The sequence below is a fragment of the Chroicocephalus ridibundus genome, chromosome 8, assembly GCF_963924245.1.
Source record: "Chroicocephalus ridibundus chromosome 8, bChrRid1.1, whole genome shotgun sequence".
Lineage (NCBI taxonomy): Eukaryota > Metazoa > Chordata > Aves > Charadriiformes > Laridae > Chroicocephalus > Chroicocephalus ridibundus.
Genome location: NC_086291.1, coordinates 18,161,991 through 18,181,712, shown reverse-complemented (window position 1 = coordinate 18,181,712; position 19,722 = coordinate 18,161,991). Strand labels below are relative to the sequence as shown.

The 19,722-nt window shown below is 42.8% G+C and overlaps 1 protein-coding gene across 9 annotated transcripts in view; it reads right to left on the bottom strand.

The window, feature by feature from the left end:
* LRRC8D (leucine rich repeat containing 8 VRAC subunit D) overlaps positions 1 to 19,722 on the bottom strand; it is a 70,100-nt gene that overhangs the window by 31,607 nt on the left and 18,771 nt on the right. For 8 of the 9 annotated variants that reach the window (XM_063343852.1, XM_063343856.1, XM_063343854.1 and 5 more), the window contains one exon: positions 11,234 to 11,373. The gene's annotated coding sequence lies outside the window, so the exon portion shown is untranslated. Of the gene's footprint in view, positions 1 to 11,233; positions 11,374 to 13,216; positions 13,369 to 19,722 lie in introns of those variants that run through there. The other variant, XM_063343858.1, reaches the window with a different exon arrangement.

Genomic DNA, 19,722 nt, shown 5'->3' with positions numbered 1-19,722 from the left:
GTTTATACTGAATGATGGCGATAGCCCAAGGTAAAATTATTACACGTTTTCATCACCTTTCATGCTTATAAATAAAAATGAAAGAAATGTTGGAGAGTGGCTTTTTGTTCACTGTCAGCAAACAAATGCCTTGACGTATATTCACCATGCACTAAACATCCAAGATTTGGTACCAAAAATGCCCAGGACTGCACACAACATGGTTTTAATTAATAAAAAGACAAAACCCAGTTTATTACCTCTTCTAGGATCAGAGCCACAAGACCTACCTTGTATCAAAGATCTTCTCCAGACAGGAGCACTCAGAGGGCACCAATTTACATCTTAAAGGATTTCAAAAGGTCACTGCAGCTTCCGCACCTTTCATGAACTGGTCTTTAGCCTACTGCAGTTGAAAAACTCCTCAAATAGAGATTACTTATGCTAATTTAACTGAATTCAAAGGGCCATTTTGAGTCGTCCCTTCAGGATCGCGCTGCGGCATTCTCCACTTTTACCACTACCCCAGCATAAAGGCAAAACGGCACCATGGACCGAGGGTTTCCCATTAGACACTGTCCTGGGTTGAGTGACACAGGACTAATTTATCTTCTGGGGAAGACTGCAGTTTTAGAAGACTCTAGTGTTTGAATTCGTAATAACATTTACTTTATAGCCAGCTAGGCTACGTGGGACATAAGGCCTCAGTATTTTCAAGCCCTGCCAGGTGCAGGGATGAGGAGTGAGGCCTAGGCATTTGACCCAAGCTTCCTACTGATATAACTGGCTGAGTATAATTGTTGTATATCTTATATTAGTATTGGGATTAATACTAGTTCTTTAGTGTTGTTAATTATTTAGTCTTATCCTATTAAATCTATTTATATTTCAACCCTCGTGTTTCCTTGCTTTGCCCAATTCCTCTTTCCAGGTGGGGAGGGGTCATCAGGCGATAAAATAATTGTCTAAACGACAATAAATTGTTATGGGTTTTCCCAAACCATAACAGACACCCAGCTCAAACACAAACCTGTAGAAATATAAGGCCTTGAGTGAGAAACACCTGTTGAGGAAAAGCAAATGAACCTGTACGCAAGAGCATACAAACACTGAAAAACTGGAAAACCTTTACCCGTTAAGCACCTACTACACCAGTGCAACTCGAAAAGGTTATGAAGCAAGTATAATTAACCCTAACACTCACACCAAAATAATAGGAACATTTGGCTCTTTCATAGTGCTGTAACCTCATCAAAACACTCGAACCAAATTTGACATTTATGTCTATAAATAACGGGTAAGCAAAAGCAAAGAAAAAGCAACATTTGCAGTTCAGGGAAAGACATAAAACAAACATGTCCATAGTACTCAAATGCTAAACTACATGTGGGAATCTGATGATCTTTTGAATGGCTGAAAGCTGGGACACAGAGTAGAGGGCTTCTTGTTTTAAAATTAATTATTAATCAGTCTTTTCAGCCATCAAACCCCTGCAATGACTCATCCACTTTCTTTACCAAAGTCTAAATTGTTATGAGAAGACTGCGAATTCCACTGGAGCTTTACCCTCCTGAGTGCAATACTTAACCCTGCACATAAGAAAGGATTTTAGTAGCTTCATTTCTCTCTCCCACAAAAATACCATGTTCTCATGGAACCTGAAAAGGAAATCACACACACAAAAAAAAAAAGGCAAAACGTATTTAGAATTTTTACATTGAGAGAAATAAGAAAAGATAAAGTCCGCCTCAGTTATTCATAGCAAAGCCAGTGCTCTGCCAGTGATGGTACACACTGCAAGCAATGAGAGAATTCACATCATCAGAAATCCTCAATAATCATGCCATTAAACAATCCAATTCTTTCACACTCATACAGACAGTTCCTACTGTCTGTAAAGGAATTTAGTTTTATGGAAATATGGCTTGATAGGAGTTGCTTTTTAAGCTTACAAAATTAACAACTTGATCCTATACCCCACATCCATGTAAACCTCTTTTCAGAGTTCACAGCTCTATTAAATAAACTAAGCTGCAAGACTGGAGCTCAGTTGTCGATACCTATGTACAGAGCTTGCTCTTTTCCTGCGCTAAAATTGTATCAGAACATGGCAGCACATTTGCATATCTCCCACACATGCAACTTCTTGCCAGCAGTAACAAGACGACGACATCAAGGCTTAGAAAACGCACCAGAGATAGGACAAGAGGGTGGAGTTTCCTGCAGGAACACCCAGACTGAAGTCCAGCAGCTCCCAGGGAAGGTGCTGCCTTTCTACTAGCCCGGTGCGGTGCCTTGTCTATCGGGCTCCCACTTATCAGCGTCAAATGTGAAACTCCACCCAGGAAACGAAAAGCTTCCTATTGTTTCTCCCCTCTCCACAGCCTTCTGGCTACTATCAGGAAAAGTGGTATCACTCCACCCTTTCTCCATTAGAGTGGTTTCCATTTTTCCCATTTACTATGTTCAGCCTTGGAGCTACAGTGGAAGAGAAGGAACAGGAAGAAGAAGCCTCTGATGGGTTATCTCCCCCCATATGGTTTTCCTGGGAATATTTCTATTGGCAGCCCACACTGCTGCCCTTGATTTTAATCATGCAGAAGTAATGTGAAATTCGCATGATTCTTGTCAGTTTTCCAGCCACACAAGTTTTGCAAAAAAAAAAGTAAATCAGACCTTCCAACTTTAACCTAGCAAAGCTATAAAAAAATTACAGGTAGCAGACCTCTTGGAACACTGATTTACACATTGGTGCATGGTTATTTTCAGAAAAGCTTTTAGTTAAAAAATAAAAACGATGACAGTGAAGTGATGAAGACTTCTGGCACCTTACCTCCTCTCCTAAGCTGCCAGTAAAAAAAAAAATAAATTAAAAAATGAATTGATCCAAGTAAAAGGAAGTAATAAAAATTTACTATCAATCACGTGAAAACACCTGACCTGCCATGAATAAAGTGTTACTAAGGCGTGAGAGTAAGTTTAAGTGATTTTGAAAGTCAATAGTGGAACCCAGTGTCATAATTCAAGGTATGCTACATACTAGAAATTGTAACTTGAATGCTCAAGTTGTACGGAGCCACGGCCTTCCCTCTGATTCTTTCCAGTGGCCCATTTTTCCCAGTCTCACCCTACCATGGCAACCCAATAGTGAAGCTCAGTTAAAATGCAAGCAGAACAAGTCAATTAATCTGAAACTCGGGAAAGTCTCACCTACTGTGTAGGAAAAATTGAAAACAAGCCCATACAAGTGAGATAGTACAACAGACTAAATACAATACCCCCCCAAATGATTAATAACCGTGTATTAATGATCGTGTTAGCTGCAGGGAAAGTGCCTCTGTACCATAATTTGATGAAGACCAAACTAGAAAGAAATGAAACAATCAATAATTACGTTTGCTAGTATCAAATCAGGCCGAGTACACACCAGGCACACAGGGATAAGATACTATTCTAGGAAGCAGGCTTTCTGACACCAGCACACTTAAGATCTAAATTACCATGGACTAGGGAACGGAAAAATGCAGAACCGCATGAAAGGAAGGCAAACCCTGCTTACAAAATAGCAGTGAGTCAGCTCCTGAGGACTGGTCTATGACTGCTCTGAAAACAAGATGCACATTCCTTATGTGCCCTCTGGTTGTACAGAATGAAAACAAGTCCATCCCCTAAATATACTTTTAGTGCAGTAGACGATATTCCCCAAAAAGTGTCAAGAAACGTCAGTAGCACTGTTTAACCCATTCAAACTTCATAAAACATTTTAAACCAGTGCTGATCCACACAGCCTTTTAATCCTATACACATCTACCCATGTTTTATACTTTTAATAAGGAGGAAACACTCACATCCCTGGCCTCAGATCAATCAGAAACAGCTTATCTTGGGGATACCTCCAACTCTAAAAGTCATTGAGTTATTTTTAAGAGAATCTCTTTCTAAAATGCCATGACCCTTTAGCCTGCCTAGTTCCATCATCTGTGATCAGACTATCCAGAAAGCCAAGAATAAGCTCCAAGGCCTTTTGTGACAAGCTGTGAAACTCAGCCATTTAATATTGTACAGAACACTAACTAACATGGCCACTCTGAGCATTTATTTGGAGAACACAACTACCTTTGTCCTCATTCAAAAATCAAAGATAGCCGTCGGGTTTTCATAACCTGTCTCCACCTTAGCAAGTGCCCTTGGCTGCAAGCAGCTCTCTCCTTGACCACATTACAGCTCATTGTTGTTTAGGGGCTATCTGGGGATTGTCTGATCTTCTGCTCTTTTTGGTTGTTTTCAGACGTTTTTGGTGAGTGGGGCTTCTCCTGGTATACTGACTCTTTCTGGGGAAAAAAAAAATACTAAAGAATTACTGCAGCACACATGCAGGAAAAAAACAGGTCAAATAAGTCAGCTCTATCAATATTACTTTGCTGACAAGTATTAAAACAAGGTGCTGGCCGCTGAATATCATGCCAGCATACACTGAATGGAAACACCCTGTCCAACCCCTCCCAAAAGAACAGAAACCTTGGAACTGGCTTATTTCAGGGAAAGGATTAAAGGTTGTTTTTTCAGGTGTTGTTCCTGCACACTGAATCCCTCTGCCAGACATTGCAGTTTATCATTGCTAAACACTTATATTGCAGAAGTGCCTAGAGGCCTCAAGTAGGTCAGGGACTCAGCATGCAAGGTACAGAATATATGCATAATACTTGACAGCCCTCACCTCATCATATTTTTCTATTTCAAGTGTTTGTCTTCCTGCTAACACAGCTATGTGAGCAACCCACGCAAGCAAAAGAAACTCAGTGACTCTGCAAAAAACACACCCGAGTTCTACCAAAGTTGTATGTAAGTGCCATCCAACACGCAAGGAAAACAGAAGTAACTCTACCCCTCACTAGGATATTATATATAAGGATCTAGCTAAATGTCAAAGCAAAGCAGGTTTTAGGCTTTTTAGACTGGCATAGCTCCAGCTATTGTAACAAAGACAGAAGTGGCTGTTGAAATAAGCTTTGGTAAATGTTTATGGATGAGAGCTCCAATTCTCATCTTCCCATCCTCTACAACCTAGACAAACCCCTTTAGTGAAAGAGTTTCTCAGTTCTTGCCTTGTGACTGAACCCTGGTTGAGAGCGCAGCGGTGAAAAACCCAAACAAACAAAAAAATTTACACGAACTGTAGGGAGAGAAACTACAGAGTGCTAAAAAAACCATTTGCATATCTTAAATTAGCTGCATTAAAGATGGACAAATATGCCATAAATCTGAAATGATGCTTAACAAGACGATGGAGTTCTTGGCAACCTGATTATTTTACCAAGCTGGCAGCCAGTTAGCCCGGATTGCCTCAGTCTAAATACACATACCAGGACAGCACAAGCCAGAATGGACCAATACATTCCCATACCATTACCCATGCTCTTTGCTCCATGCTGCTGTCCCTTCTGATACCTCCCTGCTCCGCCATCACCTACCTCTGCCTTCCCAAACACTCGTCCACATCCTGCAGAGCTTCCCTGCAGCTCCCCATCCCGTTCCCTCAGCTGAAAATGAAATACTGGCATTGCTGTGGATCTTGACTGCAGGTTACCACCAATCAACCTAAAGGTGGTAACTTGATGTGGGACTGTCTCGCTCTATCACAGCCCACTGCTTCTTGCATCTAAAGAAAATCCTATGCAACATCCCTATGTCTACAGCCCTCCCCCGTGCCAGAGGAATGACCTCCACCCCCAGTCTACAGCAGCACTACCAACAAGCCAGCCCAGTGTGATGGGAGACAGCAAGTCACCGCGCAGCACGACCTGCCAAAAAGGCAAGGCATGTGAGACTGCCAGATCCAAGCGGAAACTATGGCCGGACCCAAACTGTAGCTCTGGTGCAAGCCACAATCTGGGTTTTTTTGGTTGTCTTTTTTTTTTTTTTTGAGGGTGGTGAGATGGTGTGGTGGTGGTTGAGCTTTGCCTCTAAAGCCCCAAAGCACCACGCTTCCTCCATAGAAAAGATTGAAAAAAAAACAAACCCAACCTTGGGCGTGTTCTCCTTAACTACCACAGGACATCAAAACAACACATGGTGTCGGGCTGGTGGGCAGGGGCTGTCCGGGGTTTCCTTTTTCACAAGATTTCTTTTCATGAAATTCCCCCCCCCAACATTTCAAACATCAGAAAGGTTAACAATCATTAAAGTTTCTTACATAATTACTTGAAATGTCCATAAAAATTATTTTGCAGCCTGCCTGGAAAAACATTCTACTTCAAAAGGTCGCAGATGCAGTTTATGAGCAGAAAACCTACTTTTTTTTGCCCACCTCCTGCAGAACATAAAGAGTTAACTGAATGGGAAAGAGACTGCTGCCTTATTGATCAAATCAATTCTAATTATGCAGAGAAAACTTTTCCACAGCTCCCAATAATAACACTGAGCAAGAGCTACTTCATGAAATGCAAAGTCAGATAAGTGAAAAGTTTGTGAGTTTATTGCTCAGAAACAAAGGACAGGATTTTATATATCCAATCACTGGAGGCAGTGGAATGTTGTAATTGCAAGCAAACTCTAACACTTGAATTCAAATCTAAAATTTTTCTAAGAGAGGCCCATAAAAAGCTGTGGACAGAGTAACGCAATATTACAGCTAAACCACAGCAGCACTAAAATAATTGGGCAACAAAGAGCTGTTCATTTTTTCCCTTGCAAATCTCCCTCTCTCCCCCCATCTTTACTGTCTGAGGCGCCAGTCAATAACGTCACCAACTTCTTACAGTATGTCCCTTTCACCATCAAAAGGTGCAAATATAGTATTAATAGACAACATTGGGCCCACCAACACAAAGAAAACCAGGTTTTGGAAAGGCCAACTTTTCCCCACCCAATCCATTCTGTGGTTTCTCAACTGTTAAAAGCGTTTCTCCTCCCTGTGAAACTTAATCAGGTATGGCCAAGGATGGGCATACCCCACCCTTTGCTGCTGGACCTCACTATGCTGGTTTGGTGCTCCAGGGTTCACAGCCAGCCTCTACGAGAACAAGCACGCTATGATGGTGCTCCCTTCACTCAAGAGAGCATCACCTACCAAAGACAAGGGACGACGCTTGAGGGAGCGACCACATGTCGAGAATCTCTTCCCATCTACCCAAAATGCACCTCCTGAGATTCCAGTTGAGAACTGAGAGCAGGTAAATATTTCAAAAGAACATCATGTTGTGTCAAAACAACACAGCTAAGATTACTGCAGCCTACTGAATTTGGTACACCTCAAGCAGGAAACCCACGAAAAGGCGCAACATGACGTTACTCCGCCAAAGGTTTAAAGAGAGCACGTTGTGACCTAGCTCAGATTGTTCTCTGCTACAGTAGGTTCGCTGATGAACGCCCATGAGTGCCGTCACCTTCCCGCCCCGCGCTGCAGTGGGTACCAGGGCTGGGTCCAGGCTCGCAGGAAAACAGGCTGGCCGGAGGCAGCTCAGCTCACAGACGCGTGGCCACGTGGCTGTGGGGACCAGCTTCTGATACCAGTAACAGACAGGCCTCCCGCCCAGGCAGCAAAACACAGCACCAAAAACAGTAGAAAACCCACCACAGTAGGGCTGTTTTCCAGTTTGCGTGTCTGACGTTAACACTGAAAATTCTGCTGGGAGGATAGGAGGAAAGAGAAGATAACCTGACATGAAAATTGTAACACTGAAGCGAGGTACACAGAAGTCCTTTTCATTGCAGAGAAGTTGTCAAAATGACATCCATATCTACACCTAAGGAAAAATTTACTTCTGCCTTGAGGCAGCCTTGACAATAACATTGTTGCAAGCAAAAACCAGTTTATCCGTTTGTGGGGAATTCAAATAAATTTAAATTATTTGTCAATTAATAAACTTCTAATTACTGCTTCTGGTATTGAAACACACCCTCTCGATACGCGAGCAGGCAGACCTGCAGGGAGCCCCTACAACACGGCAGGAGCGCACCTCAGCATTTAAGTTAGACATCGATCTGCAGGTGAATGGCCAGGAAAATTTGCCATTTGCAACATGTCTGGAGCCAGCTCACCCTTCCCCAGAGGCTGAAAGGTGCTTCAAAACACACAGCTCTTCAGGACATCCATCTTTTGTCTGGCCTTTGGTAGCCATTGTCAAAAACTGATATTGATTTTCTCCAAAATTTATTTTATTTTCATAAGCCAGCTACTCACGGTCTCACCCTCCACCTCTGCCACAAGCTCACACAGCTCAGACACATGAAATACAAACGACCATCGGTGCAAGCGACACCTGGCACTCACTCCATGAACAGATCAGAGCAGGCTGACTCAAGTTACCTCCTAACATTAAGCTTGGTATCAATACATTTTTATAATTAACTTACGGAAGGAGCTGATGCATAGCAAGTAAATCCATCACATTTGCCTAGCTCTGGAGAACGAATGCCGTCTTACACCGCACAGAGGAGTTACATGCCGAAACGCTGGTAAAGCGGGACACAAGAAATGAAAGAAAACAAGCAAGCAAATCCACCCTTCCTCGGGTACCTTCATTCCTACTTTCAGAAGAAGGTCATCATTGCTGCTTATTATGTGTGTCTAGTAAACAAATAGCTTATACAGACAAGTTGTTCTGAAATCAAAAGCACATCAGTGAAACGTGATCTAAAATAAACCAGCTATGTTTGAGGATATCACTGTGTCCCCTGGCACTTCAGGATTCTGCAGCTGCAGAAATTCCTCTTAAAAAAAAAAAAAAAAGAAAGAAATCAAAAGAGCTTAAAGCTTATGCTCCCACAAAAGAGCTTTCCAGACACAAATATATATAATATATACATACACACTCCATCACAGTAACCAGACTGGAACACTTGCACAGGAAAGCCCCTAGCCACACTGTAACATTTTGCTTATTTAGCTGTATCAGCCAAGATCTTATTTTTTTTCTCGCCTCCCAACTATGCCAGCAAAAACCTTACTGCAGAAGCCCTTCTCGCGGCTGTGAACTTTTTCTGCCTGCATAAACCATTCCTTTCATAGGACCCAGTTTAAGCAGCAGAAATATTCCTCTGGTAGCCATGGGGGCACCTCAGGAGGAAGTGGCGAGCCCGGGTAACGAAAGCGTTCAGGCAGGAGGGGTGAAGGCAAAGGGGGACATTGCATCAGGCTAGCTTACATCGACAGAAAAAGAGGGGAAGCAGTAACTGCCGGGTTTGTGCCAGCAGAAACTCAACTGCAAAGCCACAATCCTACTACAAGAAGTAACAGCAGTAAAATTCTGCACACAGGTCAGATTGACCAACTTTGACAGACGTAGCATTTCATTTTCTATTTGGATTTTGGTGTCATGTTTTGTGTTCAATGTATATTCTTCAGGAACAGGCTGCCTGAAAACATAAATGCAAGCCACTCCATTTATGTCAAGTAGATACGGATCCTGTTCCCCCCAAGAGATGATTAAGTGTCAGTTGGGTTAACTGTTTCGCTACTGGTAAGATACATATCAGCATTTCTCTGCTAAAACATATCTCACAACCCCAAACCATCTGTAAAAGCCTCTTATGTGTAAAACCGTCCATGTATTTCCCCATCCAGGAATAAACAACCTCTCCACTCTTCCTAATGAGCATTCTTATAACACAGACTCATCCTGACTACATGAAAAGTGCTCAATATTAAGAATAAAGAAGTGTGGGTTAGAAAACAACAACAAAGTTTATATCTGTAATGAATCCATCTTAAAGACTGCCCTGTCTGCCTTTCTACTCAAATGTAAATCTTCTCTGTCCCCTCCCCGCTTTTTTTTAAACCCAGATCTGCTGCAGGTTATCCAGCCTGCCACATCATATCAACGCAGAAACCAGTAAGGCCTGGCTGCAGAATTTAGGTCAGCTTGTCTGCGGAGTACATAAGGTCTTGTACACAGCCATGAATTTCCTAGTAATGCTTCAATAATCCCTCTTCATCCTGCCATGCAGCTATTTTACTAGTAGCTGCTAGCTTTTCTCCAACCCCCCAACAAAGACTCTCCACAGGAGGGATGTCTGCAGGCAAATGAGCCACTATCTCTTCCTTGGGAAGCAGGAAGCTGGTTGTTGAATCAAATAAATGCTGATTTTTGTTTCCCAAGACAAAAAAAGTGAAGCATTCCCAATGCATTCTAGAAAAGGACTTCCCTTTTTTAACCACACAGGGAAAGATATAATTAGATAGAGCTGGAAATTACCCCAAGAACATTAGGAATAACTTTCTTAACAGATAATCTAAACAAAACCCCGCTGTTTCCACCTAGGTCAATAAATAAAAAAATAACATCAAAATGTGACTAATAAATTGAGACAATCTAAGGGACAGATGTTGATATTTCTGGAGAGAAAGCATCACATGAGGTGAAAAACACTGTGCCTCTTGCCTCTTCAAAGAGTACTTCCCTCACCTACAATGCAAGCATTGTACAAGCACACATAAGTATCAGCTCTGTTCTTAAGGAATCTGTAAGGTGCATAAAAACATGCAAAGTCTTTTCAGAACATGGTCCTCGGAGCAGGAGCTCCACATAAACTGAAAAGTACAGTTATGTAAGAAAAAAAAATATCTAGTACAATAACCAAAACGTTTAACTTCTCTGACTCTCCATACAAGACAAACATAATAGTCTTCTTAAGTATGACATTTTGAAAGATGCAAATGCAAGACTAAATACCAGTTTCCAGGAATCGTTATGGGAACCTCAGCAAATAAAAATATAGCTAGCAAGCTGACACTTGGTTTTGTCTTAGAACCCGATCAGTCTGCTACCTTTCTGTGCTCTATGGCTGCCACATAACATTATGCTCCTCAAAAGCTGGCATTTACATCTCCCTGTTAGAACAAAGAATAAAACTGAGGAAAAATTCTCCTTCGAGACATCAAATGTCTCTTCAATGTTCAAACATTCATTAAGAGTATTCCAAGTCCATTCTTTCAAACTCACATGGAGCCTGCATACAGGTATGGGCAAACACATACTGAGCTGTACTGCACATTAGATGTGTAAATCAAATACCCAGAAAACGCAAAGTTGCATTTGTTTTGTTTACCTCAGATCTATTACAGAACTCAAGCATATAACACGCACCCATGCCAGGCACACAGATGACATGGCTGTCATTACTGGGCCACCATCGTATCACACGTGTTAGCAAGAGATTTTAAGGAACAGAACTCTATTTTAATTACTAATTATCATCCACAACTTCACTTCAACTCAGCATCAGACAACTTTTCCCATTCCCAGCTCAGTACCTGATCAGGCTGTGCTTCTCCCTCCTCCTCCTCTGGCTTCAGCTGGGCTGAGCACTGGCTCCAGGAGGCTCCGGTGATGGGATGACCAAGCCAGGCGCTGACGGTCACTTTCTCATTTTGACAAGTGCCACAGACGCTTCCTGTGTAAAAAGAAACTGCTGTGAATCAAAGTGGCCAAATAAAGCGTTGACACTAGCGGGGTGTCAAGAGAAATGCCACTCTGTGACACGGAAGCAGAATGTTAGTCATCCTTTTGCCACCAGTGCCTGATCTCTGGGGAAGGCTGGGCACACTCTTATTTTAATAATTTCAGAAATACTCCAAATGAGTTGTCCTATTCTTGAAGGGCAGAGATCCCTCAAACTAGCAATTTGCCATTTCGCACATATTTTCTTAAACATATTAGCTCATTCAAACTTAACCAAGTGTATCGCTATTTCTATGCTGCTGCTTCCCTACAGCACAGCAAAAGCCAGACTAGACCCCAATGACAGGGCAGCTGCACACTCTGTGTGCTCCACACAACTACTTTGATCACAACTGAACTGCTGCACTACAGCAGTATGCCAGGCAAGCAGCCCACCTTGAGTCAATGAGCTGCCTGGAAAACATCTCTATCCCCAGGATGAACAGAATGGAGAAGAAACAGGATTTTGCTCCGTCCTCCTTTAGCCCAACACTTCCACCAGCCAAAACCCCAGCACGGGGCTGCCTTCGCCTCAGAGGCTCCGGGACAGAGCAGAGCCCGCAGATGGAAAGCAACAACTCAGCAGAACGAACAGCCAGACTCCGGCAGGTAATTCACAAGTATTTATTTTAGTTTGCTGCTTATTAAGTATGCCTCATTATAAATCAAGTATTTTACAGTAATTGCCTCCAATCAACAAACACCGAGAAAGCCGCTATGTAGACCGATGCTGCTTTATAACCGAAATGAGTCCCCTAGCAACCGGCATGACTCTACACGACTCTCCATGGGCGGCAGGCTGGCTGCCACCGCCGTGCTGCCCTTCTCCTGCCTTCACTGCCCTGGCTGCGCCCCAAGCCACGCTGCTGCCTGCCCGAGCCCTGCCCAGCACTGCCGGCGCCCGCACACGCCAGCACAGCAGGGCACTCGAGCATCTCGCCAGGGACACGGGCAGCCCCTCATTGCAGGGGATGCTCCACTGCCAGGGCTCAAAGGCAGGGACAACTGGCTGCATCCCCTGCTCCAGCCCCTTGCCTCCGCACCAGCAGCAGAGAGCTGCTCTGCCATAAGGAGCTGTGCCCAGCACCATGCACAGGGCGCTCAACCCACCTGAGCTGCTCCCAAACCACTGCAGGAAAAAACCCACAAACCAACCCCCCACACACACTTCCCTCTTAATTTATTTGCTGAAGCCTTTTAAGGGTTGGCACCCGCTGGCACTCAGAAGCCCACAGGAACAAGCCCTGTGTCCTGCTTTCCACTGAGAGCATTTTAAAGGTCAGCGGGAACCTGCTGGTCCAGGTTTCTTCGTAGCAGTACAGACCCAGGATAAAGAGATGGGGAAGACACTGCCAAATACGCAAATAAAATCTGCGTCTTAAAGAAGTACAGAAATTACAGGTGCTTTGTTTTTCCTCCTTCAAAGGTGTCTGGGTGGTCAAGTGGTCTTGGGAGAACTAAATCCCTTTTTGCAGCATAGATCAGTGGAACTGGAGTTTTCAGAGACTGTTGTTTTTTAAATACACAGGGGGAAAAACGCTCTGACTATATACTTTACAAAGGTCTACTGCAAGCAGGTTTCAGAACAGACCTTTGGATCGTACTTGAGCTCTGACAGAAAACGCTCTCATGGCCACAGGGCCATTCACCTTGGCTGTTTCTGTAACCTTTTCTCACAAGGTCAGAGACCCACATAAAAAGGGCCACGGCAGAGCTCACTGGGCCCTCCAACCCCTCCTCAGCAGCTACCCCAAAGGCCACAGTTTTTGAAAACAGAAGGCAAAGGCAGTTCCCACCTCCAAGTAGGAGGGATGCATTTTTTGAAAATGCGTCAGTCTTAAGGAAAGGCATCAGGAGAAACCGAACACCACCACCACACTTGGTAAGGCATGGAAGAACAGGATAGCTTGTCTTCAAGAGCTCCACTACAATCTGAAAGACTGCTGAGGTCCATCACCACCGCCCTCCCCTTCCCAAGACAGACTGAGCACAGGAGTTGGAACATACCTGGAGGGAAACAAACGAGAAAAAAAAACAAAACGCACTCATAAGGTTTTGATTTTGTTTTTTAAAAAAGATATAGCAGAAATTCTCATATAAATCATATCAGTGCATAAGTAAATGGCTGAGCAGAGCCAAGACCAGTGAAGGCACCTTCCCTGCAGTTCTTGCCATAGAAATCCTCCTGGATTTTGTTCCAAATCCTACTTGAAGAATTCTCTCTTTACGCTTCTTCCCTTAGCTCTCCCCTCCCCCGCCATTTTTGAAGTGACAAACTCCATTTATTAAAACAAAGCAATGTCTTACTTACAGAAGCATCTGCGCTGATATAAGAATACACACCCACTCTGTAATAGAGTCAGTATGTGGGACAGTGGGCACAAAGGAGATTAAATAAGGAGCACATGTACCACTTCTCTTATAACCTAGTCCCCTCTGGCACTCATTCCCTTTAATTCTTCTCTTTTTTTTTCTCAGGCCCCTTCAGCATAGGGAAAGACTTACACCCCACTTACACTGGGGTGTTGGCACCACCCAGTGCCAATTTTAGCTGAATCACAGCCAGGCACTTGGCACTTCAGGCATAACACGTGCAACCTCCAAATGCCACGTCCTATATACTGTAGCCTACATGTGGCTGCCTTCATTCGTACAGTCACTTGATCAAACATCTTTTCTGCCACAGAAAACATTGTTTCTGTTGCCCTTAACAGGGAAACAATCATTGCTGAGTGAAAAAAAAAAAATCAGATGATGCACTTACTGAGCAAATTATTGCAAATTCTGTAAAAAAAGGAGGAGGAAAATCACAGTATTTTGGGGAAGTAGAGAACTTAGGGGGAAAAAACCAACGCAACACAACACCTCAGTTAATAAAGTAAGCAAAGTAGTTCCAGTCATTTAGAGGTTTAATTTCAGCACAACTGAATAATTCTCGGTTCTACATGTATCTCCAAGTACCCAGGCAACAGCAGACATTTGACAATCACTTTGGTTAAAATGCCATCTTCCTCCTTTGTTGCTGCATAAGAAAAACAACAAACCACCACACAGGAAAAATGTCATGCCATCAAGAGAGAAGAAAAACCCCAGACTAGCACAGAAACCTACTGTAGAAGTATTGTCAAAAGCAGCATGTAACCTAACCAGATAAATACCAGATTTTGTTGCTATCTCTGAGTGAGGTTTCGCAATCAGCTTAAGCTGATTTGTGGCCACCCTGCTGTTTAAGAGTGGTGGCCCCCGGACACACTCCCACCCTCTGCCCTGGTGTGTGCCTGGGAGAAGCGTCCTGCCGGATTGAGGCAGAGGTGGGGGGGCAGCTCAGGACTTCCCCTTCCAACAGTAGTCCGAGCTCAAATTTGCTCCAGCGGGTCTTGAAACCACACACACACTCCCTTTGGAAAGCACCTTAGGCATTGCTCCCGCTCCATGGGAGCTTACAGGATCCCACTGCCACTCCCTACGGAGTTCATTGTCCATACTAGGGCCTCGCTGCAGCTTTTCACATGCCACCAAACACCCCCTTGATTTTTGGGAGCTCCCTGTAATTTTCTCTCTTTGCGGCCACCTCCTCTTCCCCTCTCCAGGAGCCAGGGGCTGTGCACAAACTTCTCCCTGCTTCCTCTCTTCTGTCGCAGAAGGCAGGAATATAACCAAGACATTAATGAATCAAACCTTGCTGGGCAAGCAGGAAAAATTTCCCAGTTCTACAGATAACACATTGTGGGATCCACAGGCAATAAGACACGGGGCTGCTGCTGGTAGCTCCGGTATTACATTCTTTAGCAGATAGCAAGCCAGATCTAAGATCTTACAAATTCAGACAGCAAGCAGGTAAATAATCAGACACTGAAGAAGCCTTAACATGGCTGGGGTGACAAAAAGCAGCAGCTACCAGAGCACAGAGGGCCGCCATCCTCTCTTCATTCACAAAAGAAACAGCAGAGGAGCAGCACTCTGTGCTCCTCACACTGACCAGTTGCATACTGGTTGTGACCAGGCTGCTCTGGGAGGCTCTGCACGTGGACAGACTGGGATTTTATAACACAAATTAGGCAGGCGCAAAACTACCCCAAGCCAAAACCAGGCTTGTACCAATTCAACCTGCAAGTTTATAGGTGCCCGTTAAATTTGCTGTAATGAACACATATGTCCACACAGGGGTCTGTATCACTTTGCAGCCTGTTTTCAAGATGATTACAAACTGGGAGAACTTGGCAATTCAGCTGTGAGCATGAAAATCCTGTTTCTGGAGATGAGACTCCCTCAGTCAAATGAACAGAATTCGTACACTTTCCACATGCAGAACAGTACATACAACTTCGTGCTTTAAGATTTTCTTTTATATTTACTCATACTTATCTCAACAATTTTGTTATCTCCTTGCCTTTGCCATACTGTTACTATTTTCTTTTGTAGTTCTGCATGCCTCTCATCTTTTTATTTTCTGGCTTTACTACATGCTTCACTATTTTTATTCTCCTGTAACTCTGGCCCTGGCAGTTTCTTTCTTTAAAATCTGTTTTGGTTATATTGATTGATGCTAATAAGGGCACTCTTTAAATTCACCTTTCAATCTAGGTACATCCTAATTCAAATTATGCTAAAAATAAACTAAGCATAACCACAAATTTTAACCACTGGAAATAGAGTCTTGTCCAAACCACTGCATTTTTCATTTTCCTGATTTACTATTAGTACAATTCTGTCTCTTTCTCAGTCCACTTTTTTTTTTTAAGCACAACTCTTCTCCCATTATTCTGCTGTTGGACACTTCCCTACACACTTTCCATGGGGGCACTAGCACTGACCAAACTCACAATTCCTGCAGCACCAACGAGCATTTGTGGATCTGCATTCCTCCACTTCCTTCTTTCAAGAGCCAACGGATTTGTGGTCAGAGGGGCAGGAGAGGAGAAGAGCAAAACTATCAAGCCAGTCTTCCCTTTCTGTCTGCTAACAATGACAATGAGGTAAAACAGTGAAGGGATTTAGTGTGGGTTATAAAACAGCAAACGTTACTTTAAAAAAAAAACTCAAATGCATGAAAAGTTTCATTTCCGTTTTGTCAGTTCCTCTTCTAAACTAGGTAGTTTAGGCTTTATTTCTTAATTCAATTAGAATGAAAGCAAGTACATGAAATTTCTGGATGGCAGCCATTGAGAGGAACCCTCTATGTAGACTTCTCAGTTTGTATTTTTAAACACCAGTCAGATTAAGCATGAAGTCTGGTTCCTCCATGCATCTCTGATGAAGGCAATTGCTAATGCATGTGGAAAGTGTTTGTAACCATAGTGGAGCTTGAAAACAAAGCAAGCTAGTGCGCTACCTTTCATGCTTCTCACTCAAGTTTTAACGCTGAGACTGTCAGACTAAAATAATTCCTATCCTCCCTTTCCACGATCTGTACACAAAGGACTATGTACAAATACACAAGATGGACTTTTTTCTAATCATTCACTGACATTTGCATTGGTTTAGTGGACAAATTTATACTGAACAATCCAAATGACATCAGCTTAACAACGTGTTCCTCTGTGCAGGACTGCAAAAGCGACAAAATGTCTATTACATAATACTTCTGTATAAAATATTAATATTCACAGAGGAAGCTTTTCAACTGAAAGGTTATTTTCAATGATTAGCAAACGAGTGTTGTATAAGCTTGATTCTTTAATCAGTGCATTTGAGATAGACAAACTATACCACAATATGATAAAATCAACTTTGTATGTGCACACATCAAGATTGTAGAACTGCCTCCATCTCTTAGCACACACAGCTTCGGCAAGCCTGCACTAGGGTCATCCCAGGCATGGGTGTTCTTTATACAAGTTCTCACACCATCTGAAAGCGCCTAAGTTTCCTTTCCTTCCTATCTGGTAATGGCTGAAGAACAGATAGATATTCAGATGTCATATTCATATACACATCCTATGCACTTGTTTTCTCCCTAGACATATAATCCCAAGTTGGAAAATCACTGCAGCAGGAATAAAGTGCTTCAAACAAAGTCCACCCAAAGAAACAACACTGCTTTTAGCAGGCATGTTGGTATCTGTGGCATTGGCCAGACTTGAAAACACTAGAGGTGCGGCAGCCTTGGCTTCTGTAGAACCCAAGGGCAATCAGGAACACCTTTTATAGAGAAACTTATCTCAGTGCTGACTTGTAAAGAATGAAGTCCAAGGGAGAAAAACCAAACCCCTGCATCTCAGCTCTGGCTTTGTAGCCATTAGGTTGCACAGGGGCGGGTAGAAGCCTGCTTTGCTGCTTCATTGCAAGGGCTATAAAGAACCTGCGTGTTTGATTTTTTCCTTTCTGTGTGTATCTTTCCATAATGAATCTAGGGAAGGGTCCCTCTAGAGCATCACTGGTCTCCAGCAGATCCTCCAGGACACTGCCTGATGTAGGTCTCATCATATTTACCAGCTCCATGTGACTGCGACGGATAAGACGTCTAAAACAGCAGCAGATGGCTGTATTTAGGCAGCCTCACCCATGGCCTCCGACGTACAGGAGAAATCATCAGGAGGCGTAACTCAGACAGATAAATCCTGAGCGAGTGAATAGAGAGGGATGTTAAAACTCCCGTTTGGGAATTGTGCCATTTTTTCAAATTTAAATGCACAGCAAACATTTTGAAGAGATGTTTGATAGGAAAAGGTAGCAACAGCATTTAATTATCTGTTATGCCAACCCTTGGGTCTGAGAAATCTTCCAATTGCATTTGCCTGGTCTTCAAAGGAGACCTTCATAAGACAGGACACCTGAGATGCCTTTTAACAAAAAGACCATATACAGAAAGGGTTGTTTTTTTGGTTTTTTTGTGTTTTTTTTTTTTTTGTTTTTTTTTTTTTTGTTTTTTTTTTTTTTTTTTTAAACACTGACAAGTAGCAAGGCAGGTCACAAGAACCGGACCATTTTGTTTTTTATTGCTCACACAATACAAAATGCAGGACCATGGTTAATAAAGGTGACTGCTATCCTCACCCACTGCTGGCTGCCAAATGCTTTCAGCCTGGTTATTTTTTCCTGCTTCTTCATCAGTTACCTTCACCAAGAAAAGGGTCTGTGAAAAGAAAAAAATCTGAGCAACAAATAACTTTCCTCCCCCCTCTAAGGGTGGCTGTATTTTACACCGTGATTGTTTCTGAAGTCTTGAATATCACAACTGCTTCAGTCTTAGAACAAATCACTTCTGAGGAAAGAGCTTAAGTGAAAAGAAGGAAAATTATAGGTAGCAACAGTTTTGAGACTACATGAATAACGTGTTTTCATACCCTGATTTATACTTGAAGAGGAAGAAGACGAAAAGGTAAGGTATTTCTTTTAAAACAGTGCCAACAAACAGGTCCTTGGTGCAGTCATACTCTCTTCTTATACTACTGCTAGCCTCCAAGTGTTGGGCAAAAGTGGCATTTTGCTGGCTTGATTCCAAGAAAACAAGCTTCCTCCTTTCAGGGTTATCTCCCTGAACAGTCTGGCAGCTGCTACATGAAGGTCTTTGAGCTTCTCTTCCTATCCATTTCCCGAAGGGGGACAGGAACCTGTTCTTGCGAGACTGGAAGAATACAGCTGAAGAGAATATAGAAATAAGCGAAAGGAGATTTGATTCTTTTAATTAAAGAAATTTGTGGCGAGAGAAAGATTGAAGCAGTGTCAGTTAAAATTAATGATGTGGAAGTGAGTATTACTGATGGTATTACAAAGTGCCAACTTGACTTGTGACGCACTTTCCTTTTTAACATGCCAAAACCCAAGATGACTCTCAAGAAGTTAAACACTAGAAATACTGGCTTTGTTCTTTCCTGAATTTGTTTGAAATCTCTGAGGGGAAAAGTTGTTTAGCAAGCAATCAGTACCTATTCGTTGTTATATGGTTAAAAGAAAATTGCACTCAATTTGCTTAGACCAAAAGATCTTGAGCCAAACCCATCCGCAACGCAAGCAAGTCAAACTTTGATAAAATGTAGCTCAAAGTGTTCTCAAGGTAAGAGGAAGGGAATAGCTTTGAAACACTAATTACAATCGCTTTTACAGATATAATGCTAGTAGCGGATAGAAAACCATATTTCACAAACATTCTTCTCCATATTTCACCCCTTGTCTGGCAAATACTTACAAGAGTAGGCCCACAGCATCTCAACACCACGGCCAAGAATAAACACTTTCAAGATCAAGCACCTTTCCTGTGACTCCAGAGAGTCATGCCTTATGCATGCGTACTCATGAGACTATACATGTGTGGAAAATTAGTCATGTGCACAAGCCTTTGCATGGTGAAGTCCACAGACTT